Consider the following 13015-nt stretch of genomic DNA (forward strand, 5'->3'; position numbering starts at 1 on the left):
ACTTCCAAGAGATGAATAAATTTGGATCCGGAAGAGGGTTTCATTTCGGTGGTCTGGGTTTCAGATCCGTTTTTTGTTCCAGGGTCCTGTTGTCCCATTGGTCTTCATCATCATCACCAAAACCTTGATGGAGGAGGTAAGCTTTGGTCCCTCAAAATACGTTTCTTGCATAGTCTTCTACCTGATTTTTACATTCATCAGTCTCACATCCATGTCTGTGTATTACAAACCAAGGAAACTGGGGGAATTTTTTGGTGAGTAGAGGCCACCAGCCTGCATAGCAATACCGATATGGAAATTTCAAGGTTCCATTGTTGCCTATCCATTCCTTTCAACGTTCTTGCCTCTGGGCAGCTACACTCGCTTAAAGTGGATGGGATCAAACAGGACACAAGGGTAACCACCTTCGGATATTTTATTTTTATTCCACTCTCAGTATTATTATTCAAGACTTATAAATCGACCTCAGTTCAACGATTTACAAAAGAAAAAGACGGTACAGTTACCAAACATTACAAGACAAAGAAGAGGGCCCTACTCATAAGAGCTTACAATCAAAAACAATTTTTTTTTGCAGTTTCTTTTTTATTACAGTTACCTAAAACCATTCTACGACCCAGAGGCAGACTGACCATTTGGAAACTCGGGCACTGCCCGAGGGCCCGGGGTCAGTAGGGGGCCCCATGAGATGCCCCTGGTACCTTTTTCATAGGATTTTTTGCGTTTGGGCAAGGACACAGGGGCCCCATGATCCCCTATTGCCCGGTGGCCCCATGAGTTGTCAGTCCGCCCCTGCTACGACCGTAACCAAAACCCTGAAACATGAATAAAGACAGATCTCTGCTTTTTTTTGCTGACTACCGTGTCAAAAAAATAAAAGTAGCGGGATCAAAACACAAATGAATAAAGCTATAATACTACAGACGTACCTCGGTTTATGAACGCCTCGGTAATGTAATTTTCGGTTTACAAATAAAAATCCACTGAAAATAATGCCTCTGTTTACAAATTTTTTTCGCAATTGGAACGGATTCATTGGTTTTCAATGCATTTACTAATTTTTTTTTTTATGATGTCCCTGTACAGTATTTATGCCTTTAAAGTGCACTTTATAAAGAGTTTTGAACAGATGAGAATTTTTTACACTTTTTTTCTGACTTCCGGAACGAATTAATTGGTTTTCAATGCATTTCCAAATTAATTTTTAACCATGTCCCTGTACAGTATGCCTTTAAAGTGCACTTTTTAAAGAGTTTTGAACAGATAAAATACTTTTTTTTTACATTTTTCTGACCTCTGGCAATGGATTAATTGGTTTTCAATACATTCCTATGGGAAACCGTGTTTTGGTTTCTGCATTTTTTGCAATACGAAAAATCCCGCAGAACGAATTAAATTCGTAAACCGAGGTACGCCTATATGAGCAGAGACGCCTAAAAGACACAAAGAGCTTGTTTTTCTTACCGCTTTGAAAAAAATAAAGATAAATTACCGACATAAAAACAAACAAGACGCTCACATACACATGGGATTTAGGCTACATGGGCTATGAATACGTTTTTTTTTACCGAAACGCGTAAACTGCTGTAACTTGCACACTGTACCCTTTATGAATAAAGTACTTTTATTGGCAGAACGAGTTGCCGGCTCTTCACCTTATACTCTTAGGCTACATGTCCCCTAGACGTTAAAGCAGAGCTCCGGTCTCTGGCAAAAAAAATAAATAAAAGACAGCAGCTACAGTCACTCACCTGTCCCACGATCCAGCAGTGTCATCACAGCAGCCGGGTTCAACGATCATCTTGTGTCCCCGGCACTGGCATACTAAGTGTGGGCACCCACCTGTGACCGCTTACGACTTCACAGCTGGGTGCCCACTGTGTATGTACGAGTGGCGCTGTGCACTGTCAATGGTCCTGGGAAGTGTCACTTGTACCAGAAGATTGCAGGCGAGAGGAGAACTTCCACTTCTGATCACCTAGGCCAGGGGTTTCTAAACTATGGCCCTCCAGGTGTTGAGGAACTGCAAGTCCCATGAGGTCTTGCAAGACTCTGACAGCCAATTGCAGGCAAGACTCCTAGAGGCAGAGGCATGATAGGACTTGTAGTTCCTAGCCATAGTTTGGAGATCCCTGGCGTAGGCGATTGCAGTGGAAGTGGGAGTGGGTACCTGTCAAAATCAGTTACCCGCTACCCAAAGGTGCCAAACCCTAACGGGGAGCGGGGGACGAGGTCTTAAAGTGCAACTTGGTAGGTTAATTGGATCCTGTCTAAATTGGCCCTAATATGTGTATGTATGAATGTGAGTTAGGGACCTTAGATTGTACACCCCTTGAAGGTTAGGGACTGATGTGAATGCACAATATATATACAGTTGTGTTCAAAATAATAGCAATAATATTATGTTGAAAAAAGTGAATAAAGCTCAAAATCCTACTAATAGCTTTTATTTCCATACAAATGCATTGGGAACACTACACATTCTATTCCAAATCAAAACATGAAGAAAAATATATCAAATTTGTGTTGTTCCTCTAAAAAATTTGAAGAAAAGTGAATATTAGACTGTTCAAAAAAATAGCAGCGTTTGTATTCTAAAGAAGAAACTCAAACATTCTCTATATAAACTGAAAAATGTTTGAAGATTTTGCTTTCCTTTGAATCACTTAATGAATATTTAGTTGTATAAGCACTGTTTCTGAGAACTGCTGTACATCTGTGTTGCATGGAGTCAACCAACTTCTGGCACCTGTGAACAGGTATTCCAGCCCAGGATGATTGGACTACATTCCACAGTTCTTCTTTATTTCTTGGTTTTGCCTCAGAAAGTGCATTTTTGATGTCACCCCACAAGTCTTCTATTGGATTAAGATCCGGGGATTGGGCTGGCCACTCCATAACGTCAATCTTGTTGGTCTGGAACCAAGATGTTGCACATTTACTGGTGTGTTTGGGGTCGTTGTCTTGTTGGAACACCCATTTCAAGGGCATTTCCTCTTCAGCATAAGGCAGCATGACCTCTTCAAGTATTCTGATGTATTCAAACTGATCCATGATCCCTGGCATGCGATAAATAGGCCCAACACCGTAGTATGAGAAACATCCCCATATCATGATGCTTGCACAACCATACTTCACTGTCTTCACAGTGTACTGTGGCTTGAATTCAGCGTTTGGGGGTCGTCTGACAAACTGTCTCCGGCCAATAGACCCAAAAAGAACAATCTTACTTTCATCAGTCCACAAAATGTTGCGCCATTTCTCTTTAGGCCAGTCAATGTGCTCTTTGGCAAATTGTAACCTCTTCAGCACATGTCTTTTTTTCAACAGTGGGACTTTGCGGGGGGCTTCTTGCAGATAGCTTGGCTTCTAATTGTAACAGTACTCACAGGTACCTTTAGACCTTCTTTGATCTTCCTGGAGCTGATTGTTGGCTGAGTCCTTGCCATTTTGGCTATTCTTCTATCCATTCCAATGGTAGTTTTTTGCTTTCTTCCACGTCTTTCAGGTTTTGGTTGCCATTTTAAAGCATTTGCGATCATTTTAGCTGAGCAGCCTATCATTTTCTGCACTTCTTTATGTTTTCCCCTCTCCAATCAACTTTTTAATCAAGGTACGCTCTTCTTCTGAACAATGTCTGGAACGACCCATTTTCCTCAGAATTTCAGAGAGAAATGCAATGTAACCAGCATGTACAACATTTGCTGCCTTCCTTCCTTAAATAAGGGCAATAATTGCCACCTGTTTTTCAAAGAATGAATGACCTCACTAATAGAACTCCACACTGCTATTATTTTGAACATGTCCCTTTCAATTATTGATTCAATGACAGAATCAGCAGCATGCATGTCATGACTGTTGGGTCTGTTGGATTTCTATTACTCTACTACACCTGCTAGTAAATTATTTGCCATGTAGAAATATCATTTCTACCAAAAACAGGGATTAATCAGGTTAGTGATGTCTGGCTGCTATTATTTTTAACACAACTGTATGTGTAAAGCGCTGCGTAAATTGACAGAGCTCTTTAAGTACCTGAAATAAATAAATAAATAAACTTCCCCTTTTGGGTGGAGCTCCACTTTATCTCTCCTGGCAGAAGAAAAATGCTAAACGCGTGAAAACTGCACGTAAACGCAGTACTGCATTTAGCGCTTGGAGGTTTATTAATGTCATTGTCCAGAGTACTGGTCATAGAAATGAATAAACGTCCCATGCTAGGAGTGTTTACATGCGTTTTTGCCGCGTTTGGCGTTTTGTTTTTTTTTTTCTGCCAAAAACACCACTGCTAAGAGAAAAGGCATCTGGGAGGGATATCAAAAAATGTCCAGTGTGCATGAGGCCTTATGCAGGCCATAGGCGGGTCGAAAATCGGCCAATTTTGTGGGCGAAAAAAAAATCGGCCGATTTTTGCAATGTTAATGGGTTAATTGGTTGACCGTTTTTTAGGGTTTTGGCACATTTTTTTTATCGGTAAAGTTGGAAAAAAATCGGAAGATTTTTCCGATCGGCCGATTTTCCCGGCAATGATGGGAACTTATTTCCCTCATGAACATGCAAATCAGTCATCATTTGTTAGACATGCATTTCTGCTGAATTTGTAGTTGCTATTCTGTCTCTCAGTGTTACAATACACCTACCATTCGATTTTTAGACCGATCATTTCTTTGTGAGTGGGCAAACATTCAAAATCAGCAGGGGATCAAATACGCATTTCCTGCACTGTACTGTATGTGCACAGAAATCTCTGTATGTACTGGTTGTAAGTACACAATATAACTGTACACTCCTGGATCTCACCTTCCTTCTATTGACCCAGATAATATGTGTGAAATGTCTCCTCTAACTCCTGGTGTCACTGTCCCCAAGCAGAATGACCATAGAAGAATGGAGTGTGATCTGTGTTCCATCATCTTCATCAGAAGACAAGGGAGACATTAGAGGACCATCAGCTTCATCAGAATACAGGGGAGACATCAGAAGTCCATCAGCTTCATCACATGATTGAAGAGACAGCGGCGGTCCATCAGCTTCATTGGAGGACAGGGGAGACATTGGAGGTCCATCAGCTTCATCAGAGGACGGGAGACATCAGAGGTCCATCAGCTTCATCAGAGGACAGGGGAGACATCGGCGGTCCATCAGCTTCATCGGAGGACAGGGGAGATACTGGCGGTCCATCAGCTTCATCGGAGGACAGGGGAGACATTGGAGGTCCATCAGCTTCATTGGAGGACAGGGGAGACATCAGAGGTCAATCAGCTTCATCAGGGAACAGAAGAGACATCCGAAGTCCATCAGCTTCATTAGAGGACAGGGGAGAAATCAGAGGTGCATCGGCTTCATCAGAAGACGGAAGACACATCAGAGGTCCATCAGCTTCATCGGAGGACAGGAGAGACATCAGAGGTCCATCAGCTTCATCAGAGGACAGGGGAGACATCAGAGGTCCATCAGCTTCATTGGTGGACAGGGGAGACATCAGAGGTCCATCAGCTTCATCGGAGGACAGGGGAGACATTGGAGGTCCATCAGCTTCATTGGAGGACAGGGGAGACATCAGAAGTCCATCAGCTTCATCGGAGGACAGGGGAGACATCAGAGGTCCATCAGCTTCATCGGAGGACAGGAGAGACATCAGAGGTCCATCAGCTTCATCGGAGGACAGGAGAGACATCAGAGGTCCATCAGCTTCATCAAAGGACAGGGGGGACATCAGAGGTCCATCAGCTTGACTGAAGTGCAGGAGAGACATCAGAGGTCCATCCACTTTATTAGAGATCCCCACGTCACTGCCCTGCCTCTCCACATTGTGGACAGGTGCCCGTCTTGTTGTGACAAAATGCTGCGTCCGAAGAGGTGGCTGACATACGTACTGGTCGTTCTTTAGATATTGAGCTGAGCAAAGGTGCAGAGGTGCCGGGCGAGAGGAACCACTGTGCGCAACAGCAGCACACAATTTGATTTAATTTAATCAACTGAGAATCTAGATTCTTTCGAGCTTTAAAAGTCAGTAGGTCAGGTTCCAAATCAGTTCACTCTTTTATTGATAACCGGAGGCATGAGGACATCAGTTTTATCCAACAAGGTATAAAACATTCCACAGCACAGCATAATACAAACACCTATATAATGAAGAAGATGAGATACCTTCTGAAGACAATGCAGTTAATGAGTCAGAGAGGAGTCATCTATTTGTGTTGTCTTCATTGTCCTAAAAGTGTTTTTTAATATTCTATCAGATAAAAAATGAAACTGAAAGAATCAGATAAAAGTTCCTGGTAACAGTACACATGGAAGGTCAGATTTATGCAAGAACTGCTTCCGATTTGAAATTGGTGATAGGGGAAGAATCGGTCCATGTAGGCCTTCATGAGGAGCCATAACTAGTGTCCTAAATTGGACCTTCACTCTCTCAATCATCATTGACTATTGTGAACCTTTAGTAATTAGATAGGAAAGTATATCCTATTTACATGTTTTAAATTTTTTTTTTTTTAATATTTCTTTAGTTACTATCTGGTTTCCTGAGCTAGGGGAAAAGAATTCCAGGAAGTAAATGCTACATGAATCATCTGCCTTTATTCAAGATGGCCACAGCCAGAAATGCTGGTTTTTCTTTTTTTTTTTTTAAGTGATTTCTCAGCAGAATAACACATGGAGACACGGATGGGTGGGTGAGTTTGCTTTGAATATTAAAAATGAATTAGATAGTGCTTTTGGGTTGTGGTGCTAAGATACAGTGGGCAGCACAGTGGCTAAATGGTTAGCACTTCCATCTGGCAGTACTAGGGTCGTTGGTTCAAATCCCAACCATGGCACCACCTGCCTGGAGTTTGTATGTTCTCCCTGTGCCTGCATGGGTTTCCTCCCACACTCCAAAGGCATGCTGGTAGGTGTATTGGCTCCTGTCTATATTGGCCCTAGTATGTGTATGTATGAATGTGAGTTAGGGACCATAGATTGTACTCCCCTTGAGGGTTAGGGACTGATGTGAATGTACAATATATAAGTAAAGCGCTGCATAAATTGATGGCGCTATATAAGTACCTGAAATAAATAAAATAATTCCACTCTTACTAATTTTCGGAAAAAGCTTGGTTTTGAACAAAGAGATTTTTAGGACTTGTTGAAGCAGGAAATGGTTGTTCCCTCTTCTGCATTGAAAAGGGAACAAAAGTATCACTGTGCCAAGGCTACCAATGTCTAACTCTTAGTAGAAGATGGTAGAAGGTGCTCAGGAGAAATTTCATGACATGTGGTCTGGCTGGATGTAGTATTCCCTGGAACTTGATCATTTATCCTAAACCGTTTCCCTGGCCCCTGCACTGCCTATTATGCTCTTAGGGGCCACTCCTATGGTACCTATGACTGTCCCAGGAACTGAGGACATTTCCTTATGGGGACATTGTTGGCCACCTACAGGCCACACACCGACTTCTTGACTATCACCATACGGGCTCATTTACACTTGCTTCAAAATGTGGCACTCTGAACGCCAATCAAAGCTGTCACTAAATAAAATGGTAATCCTACAGTCCTGTATATATGTTGTGTTTTCTGTGCTTTGCTTCAAAAATTATCCCACATGTTGCTTTCTTGGTCCTTCAAAGCATCTTCAAAGCCTCCATAGAAGTCTAGCAGTAAAGCTTTTGAGGTGCTTTAATTCAGCTTTAGCTTTGTTTTGTTTTGTATGTATATTGCAGGTATGAGATATCCCAGGATGCACTGGGAAACCAACAAGCGAACCAGAAAGACGTCATCAGTCACTTCCGGTTCATGTGTATATATTCTGGGAGTGTCTGGTGCAGAAGTTACATCTGGTGTGCAGCATGGAGCAGCAGGAAAGTGAGCAGGGTCTGGACTGGAGCGGAGCAAGTAGCAGACTGCACATATGGTGGGCAACATGGGAACACTATAGCGGAAGGTGAGCGGGAACTGGAGAGGGAGGATTGAGCAGCAGAGGATCAGCAGAGCTGGGGGACCTGAGCTGGAGAAACTAGCAATGTCACACGTGGTGTGCAGTTTGGGAGCAATATAGTGCAAGGTGAGCGGAGACCAGAGAGAGAGGAAGATCACCAAATCAGAAGATCAGCAGAGCTGGGGGATACTACTGTGTGGGGGATCAGCAGAGCTGGGGGATACTACTGTGTGGGGGATCAGCAGAACTGGGGGTTACTATTGAGCAGGGGATCAGCAGAGCTAGGGGTTACTATTGAGCGGGGGATCAGCAGAGCTAGAGGTTACTATTAAGCGGGGGATCACCAGAGCTGGGGGTTACTATTGAGCGGGGAATCAGTAGAGCTGGCTGGTACTATTGAGTGGGGATCAGTAGAGCTGGGGGTTACTACTGAGTGGGGGATCAGCAGAGGTAGGGGTTACTATTGAGCGAGGGATCAGCAGAGCTGGGGGTTACTACTGAGTGAGGGATCAGAAGAGCTGGGGGTTACTACTGAGCAGGGGATCTGATGAATGAGGGTACTAATAAGATGGGGATCTGCTGAACAGGGGTATTAATGAGCTGGAGATCTGCTGAGTGGGGGTTCTACTGGGTCTCTTTAAAAAAAGAAAAAAAATCAACACACACACAGGGCATTTGCTTCATGAAAACTTCTAAAAAGCATAAAAAACACATCAAAAAAGCATGTTGAAACAGCAGGCGCTTTAATGTGTATACTATTATCCCCCTCCACCAAACTTTACACTTGGCATAATACAGTCAGGCAAGTCCCGTTCTCCTGGCAACCACCAAACCCAGACACGTCCATCGGATTGCCAGACAGAGAAGCATGATTGGTGACTCCAGAGAACACGTCTCCACTGCTTTAGAATCCAGTGGTGGCGTGCTTTACACCACTGCATCTAATGCTTTGCATTGCACTTGGTGATGTAAGGCTTGGGTGCAGCTGCTCGGCCATGGAAACCCATTCCATGAAGCTCTCTACGCACTGTTGTTGTGCTAATCTGAAGGCCACACTAATTTGCAGTTCCTTAGCTATTGACTCTGCAGACAGTTGGTGACTTCTGCACACTGTGCGCTTCAGCATGCGCTGACCTCGCTCTGTCATGTGACATGGCCTACCACTTGGTGGCTGAGTTGCTGTTGTTCCCAGTTGCTTCCACTTTGTTATAATCCCACTAACAGTTGAGCGTAGAATATTAAGTAGCCAGGAAATGTCACGGATGGACTTATTGCACAGGTGACAACCTATCACGGGATCACGCTTGGAGTCACTGAGCTCCTGAGAGCGAACAATTCTTTCACCAATGTCTGTAGAAGCAGTCTGCATGCCTAGGGGCTTGATTGTATACACCTGTGGCCATGGAGGGGATTGGAACACCTGAATCACATGATTTGGAGGGCGGGGACAATACTTTTGGGAAAATTTCTTTGATACTCGTGCTTTGCTATGTCCTATTGTTGGTTGCTTGTACAACTGAGCCGTGCACTGGACTTACTAAATGGCAATACCGTGTTTTGGAAATATTTACACAGTATACTTGCCCTGTTTTATTTTCTGCTTTCTGTAAAGTCTTACTCTTTTGTTAAAAAAACAGTTCTCAATAAGAAGAGACTGTGCAAAAAAAAAAAAAAAATGGTAGCAGGTTCTAATATGCAGGAGAAACAAAAAGTAGCCAAGGGCGCAGGAAATGAGTAACCACTTTGCAACCTTTAGTAACAAATATATCCACACGTACATCAAGGACAAGGGTGGTGCAGCTTGACCGTGGAGGGATTGTGATGTGCTGAGATGGAGGTTTGCAGCCGCTGACAGGAGCCGCTAGAGCACATGGAAGCTGGATTTGCCAGATGAACCAGGAGAGTGACGGCTTCTAATTGGGAGTCCACAGTGAGAAAGTAAGATATGGTGGTCAACCCAACCTCATGAGGTATATAATGACTGTACATCAAATGTAAGATTGCTCCCAGGTGTCATTTTTATTCATTTATTTCAGGTACTTATATAGCGCCATTTACGCAGCGCTTTACATATATATTGTACATTCACATCAGCCCCTAACCCTCAAGGGGCGTACAATCTAAGGTCCCTAACTCATATTCATACATACACATACTAGGGCCAAATTAGACAGTAGCCAATTAATCCACCAGCATGACCACTACTCCGTACTCATCCCAACCAATGGCCACTACTCCGTACTCATCCCAACCAATGGCCACTACTCCGTACTCATCCCAACCAATGACCACTACTCCATACTCATCCCAACCAATGGCCACTACTCCATACTCATCCCAACCAATGACCACTACTCCGTACTCATCCCAACCAATGGCCACTACTCCATGCTCATCCCAACCAATGGCCACTACTCCGTACTCATCCCAACCAATGGCCACTACTTCATACTCACCCTAACCAATGGCCACTACTCCATACTTGACCTCCCTGCAGCTTTTGATACTGTTGACCATCCCCTCCTCCTCAAAAAACTCCACTCTCTTGGCCTCCGAGACTCTGCTCTCTCCTGGTTCTCCTCCTACCTATCGCAGCGCTCCTTCAGCGTTACCTATAACTCTGTCTCCTCCTCTCCACTTCCTCTTTCTGTAGGGGTCCCTCAAGGTTCTGTCCTTGGACCCCTTCTCTTCTCCATCTCCTCCCTTGGTCACTTGATAAACTCCCATGGCTTTAAGTACCATCTCTATGCTGATGACACACAAATCTCTCTTTCTACTCCTCACCTCACCCCTTCAGTCTCCTCTCACATTACTGACCTACTAAGCGACATATTGGCATGGATGTCACTCCACTTCCTCAAACTCAATCTTTCCAAAACTGAGCTCTTAGTATTCCCCCAGCCTGTGCTCCCTCCCCTGACTTCTCCGTCAAGATCAATAACACAATCATCAGTCCCTCAACTCATGCCAGGTTACTAGGTGTAATCCTGGACTCCCATCTGTTCTTTCAGCCCCAAATGCAATCGCTGTCCAAATCATGGAGACTTCATCTCTGCGACATCTCCAAGATACGCCCGTTCCTAACCCCGGAAACTACTAAGCAACCTATTCACTCTCTGGTTATCTCTCGCCTTGACTATTGTAACTCCCTCCCCATTGGCTTACCTCATCGCAGGCTATCCCCTCTTCAGTCTATCATGAATGCTGCTGCCAGACTCATCCACCTTATTATCCGTTCCATATCTGCCAATCCCTCTACTGACCTCCACTCAGTGACCTCCATCCCTCTCTGCCAATCCCTCCACTGGCCTTCACCCCTCTCTGCCAATCCCTCTACTGGCCTCTACTCAGTGTCTTCCAGCCCTCTCTGCCAATCCCTCCACTCAGTGTCCTCCATCCCTCTATGCCAATCCCTCCACTGGCCTCCACTCAGTGTCTACCATCGCTCTTTGCCAATCCCTCCACTGGCCTCCACTCAGTGTCCTCCAACCCCCTCTGCCAATCTCTCCACTGGCCTCCACTCAGTGTCCTCCATCCCTCTCTGTCAATCCCTCCACTGGCCTCCATTCAGTGTCCTCCATCCCTCTCTGCCAATCCCTCCTCTGGCCTCCACCCAGTGTCCTCCATCCCTCTCTGCCAATCCCTACACTGGCCTCCACTCAGTGTCCTCCATCCCTCTCTGCCAATCCCTCCACTGGCCTCTACTCAGTGTACTCCACCCCTCTCTACCAATCCCTCCACTAGCTTCCCATTGCCCAACGAATAAAATTCAAAACATTAACAATAACATATAAAGCCATTTATAACTCTGCCCCAAATTACATCACCGATCTTGTCTCCAAATATCACCCAAACCGTCCTCTCCGCACGACCTCCTGCTCTCTAGCTCCCTTGTCTCCTCCTCCCATGCTCGTCTCCAGACTTCTCCAGAGCTTCCCCCATCCTCTGGAACTCTCTACCCCAATTTATCAGACTATCACCTACTCTGCTCACTTTTAGGCGATCTCTGAAAACTTATCTCTTCAGGGAAGCCTATCTTGCCTTCAGCTAATAATGGAATCTTCTACTCTTCCTACAAGTCCATCCCCCAGTTATTACCTTTTCTACCACTAGCCCCTCCCTCTTAGATTGTAAGCTCCAAGGAGCAGAGCCCTCACAGCCCTCTTGTATTGAACTGTATTGTCTCCCGTTATATTGTAAAGCTCTGAGCAAACTGTTGGCGCTATATAAATCCTGTAAATTAATAATAATAGCTACTTGCTGTCCTCATTTTTAGTATTGCCCAATAATTAGGAGGAGACTCTGATGTAGGAAGGGACAAAAGATTGAAGAAAGCCATCCACATAATGAAAAGTCCATTAGTGAGGCTCGATCTGCAAAAAAGTTTTCATTTTAAATGTTGACGTTTCCCGTTTTAGCTGTTGAGGCTGGTATTTGTAGTTCCATTAGGTATGCTGCTCTTTGACAACTGTCATCCCTTTTCTGGCTTCTTCCGTTTCAAAAGCTGTCACTAAATGCCAGTTGTTTACCCGCTCATGTGCTGGCTAACAGTCCCCTCTATCTTCGAGGAACCTGAAAAAGATGGCAGGGCCTTTGAAACACGTGGTGCCTGCCACTCTCCTGGTGCCCACCCTGTTCATCGAGGACGGCTGTAGATGCCGCCGCTGGCTGGGTCATCTGGTGGGTCTGCTTTCCATGTGCTCTAGTGGCTCCACACCTCCATCTCGGCACATCACATAGTAACATAGTTAGTCTGGCTGAAAAAAGAGAAAAGTCTATCCAGTTCAACCATTAAAAAAAAAAAAGTTATAATCCTACACTCACAGTTGATCCAGAAGGCAAAAAAACCTGGACGGGCGGCCCATGCAGGCAAAGTGGCATACTGGTACGTTGCTACCTGCTTCTGGGTTTCAGGGGTGGCATGCACGCCCCCTCGCCAACACCCGCTGTGATTGTACACAGTGGAAGTCTATCAGCAAGTCCCAGCCAATCACAGCCCACAGCTCTGTGTTGATATTCAATACAGGGCTCTGTACAGAGGGATCGATCTCACTGTTTCTCCTCCCTGAGAAGCAAGGAGGAGAAACAAAGAGA

The sequence above is a fragment of the Staurois parvus genome, unplaced genomic scaffold (genome assembly GCF_062004578.1).
Source record: "Staurois parvus isolate SC_StPar_1 unplaced genomic scaffold, SC_StPar_1.0 ptg000132l, whole genome shotgun sequence".
In the NCBI taxonomy this organism is placed as follows: domain Eukaryota; kingdom Metazoa; phylum Chordata; class Amphibia; order Anura; family Ranidae; genus Staurois; species Staurois parvus.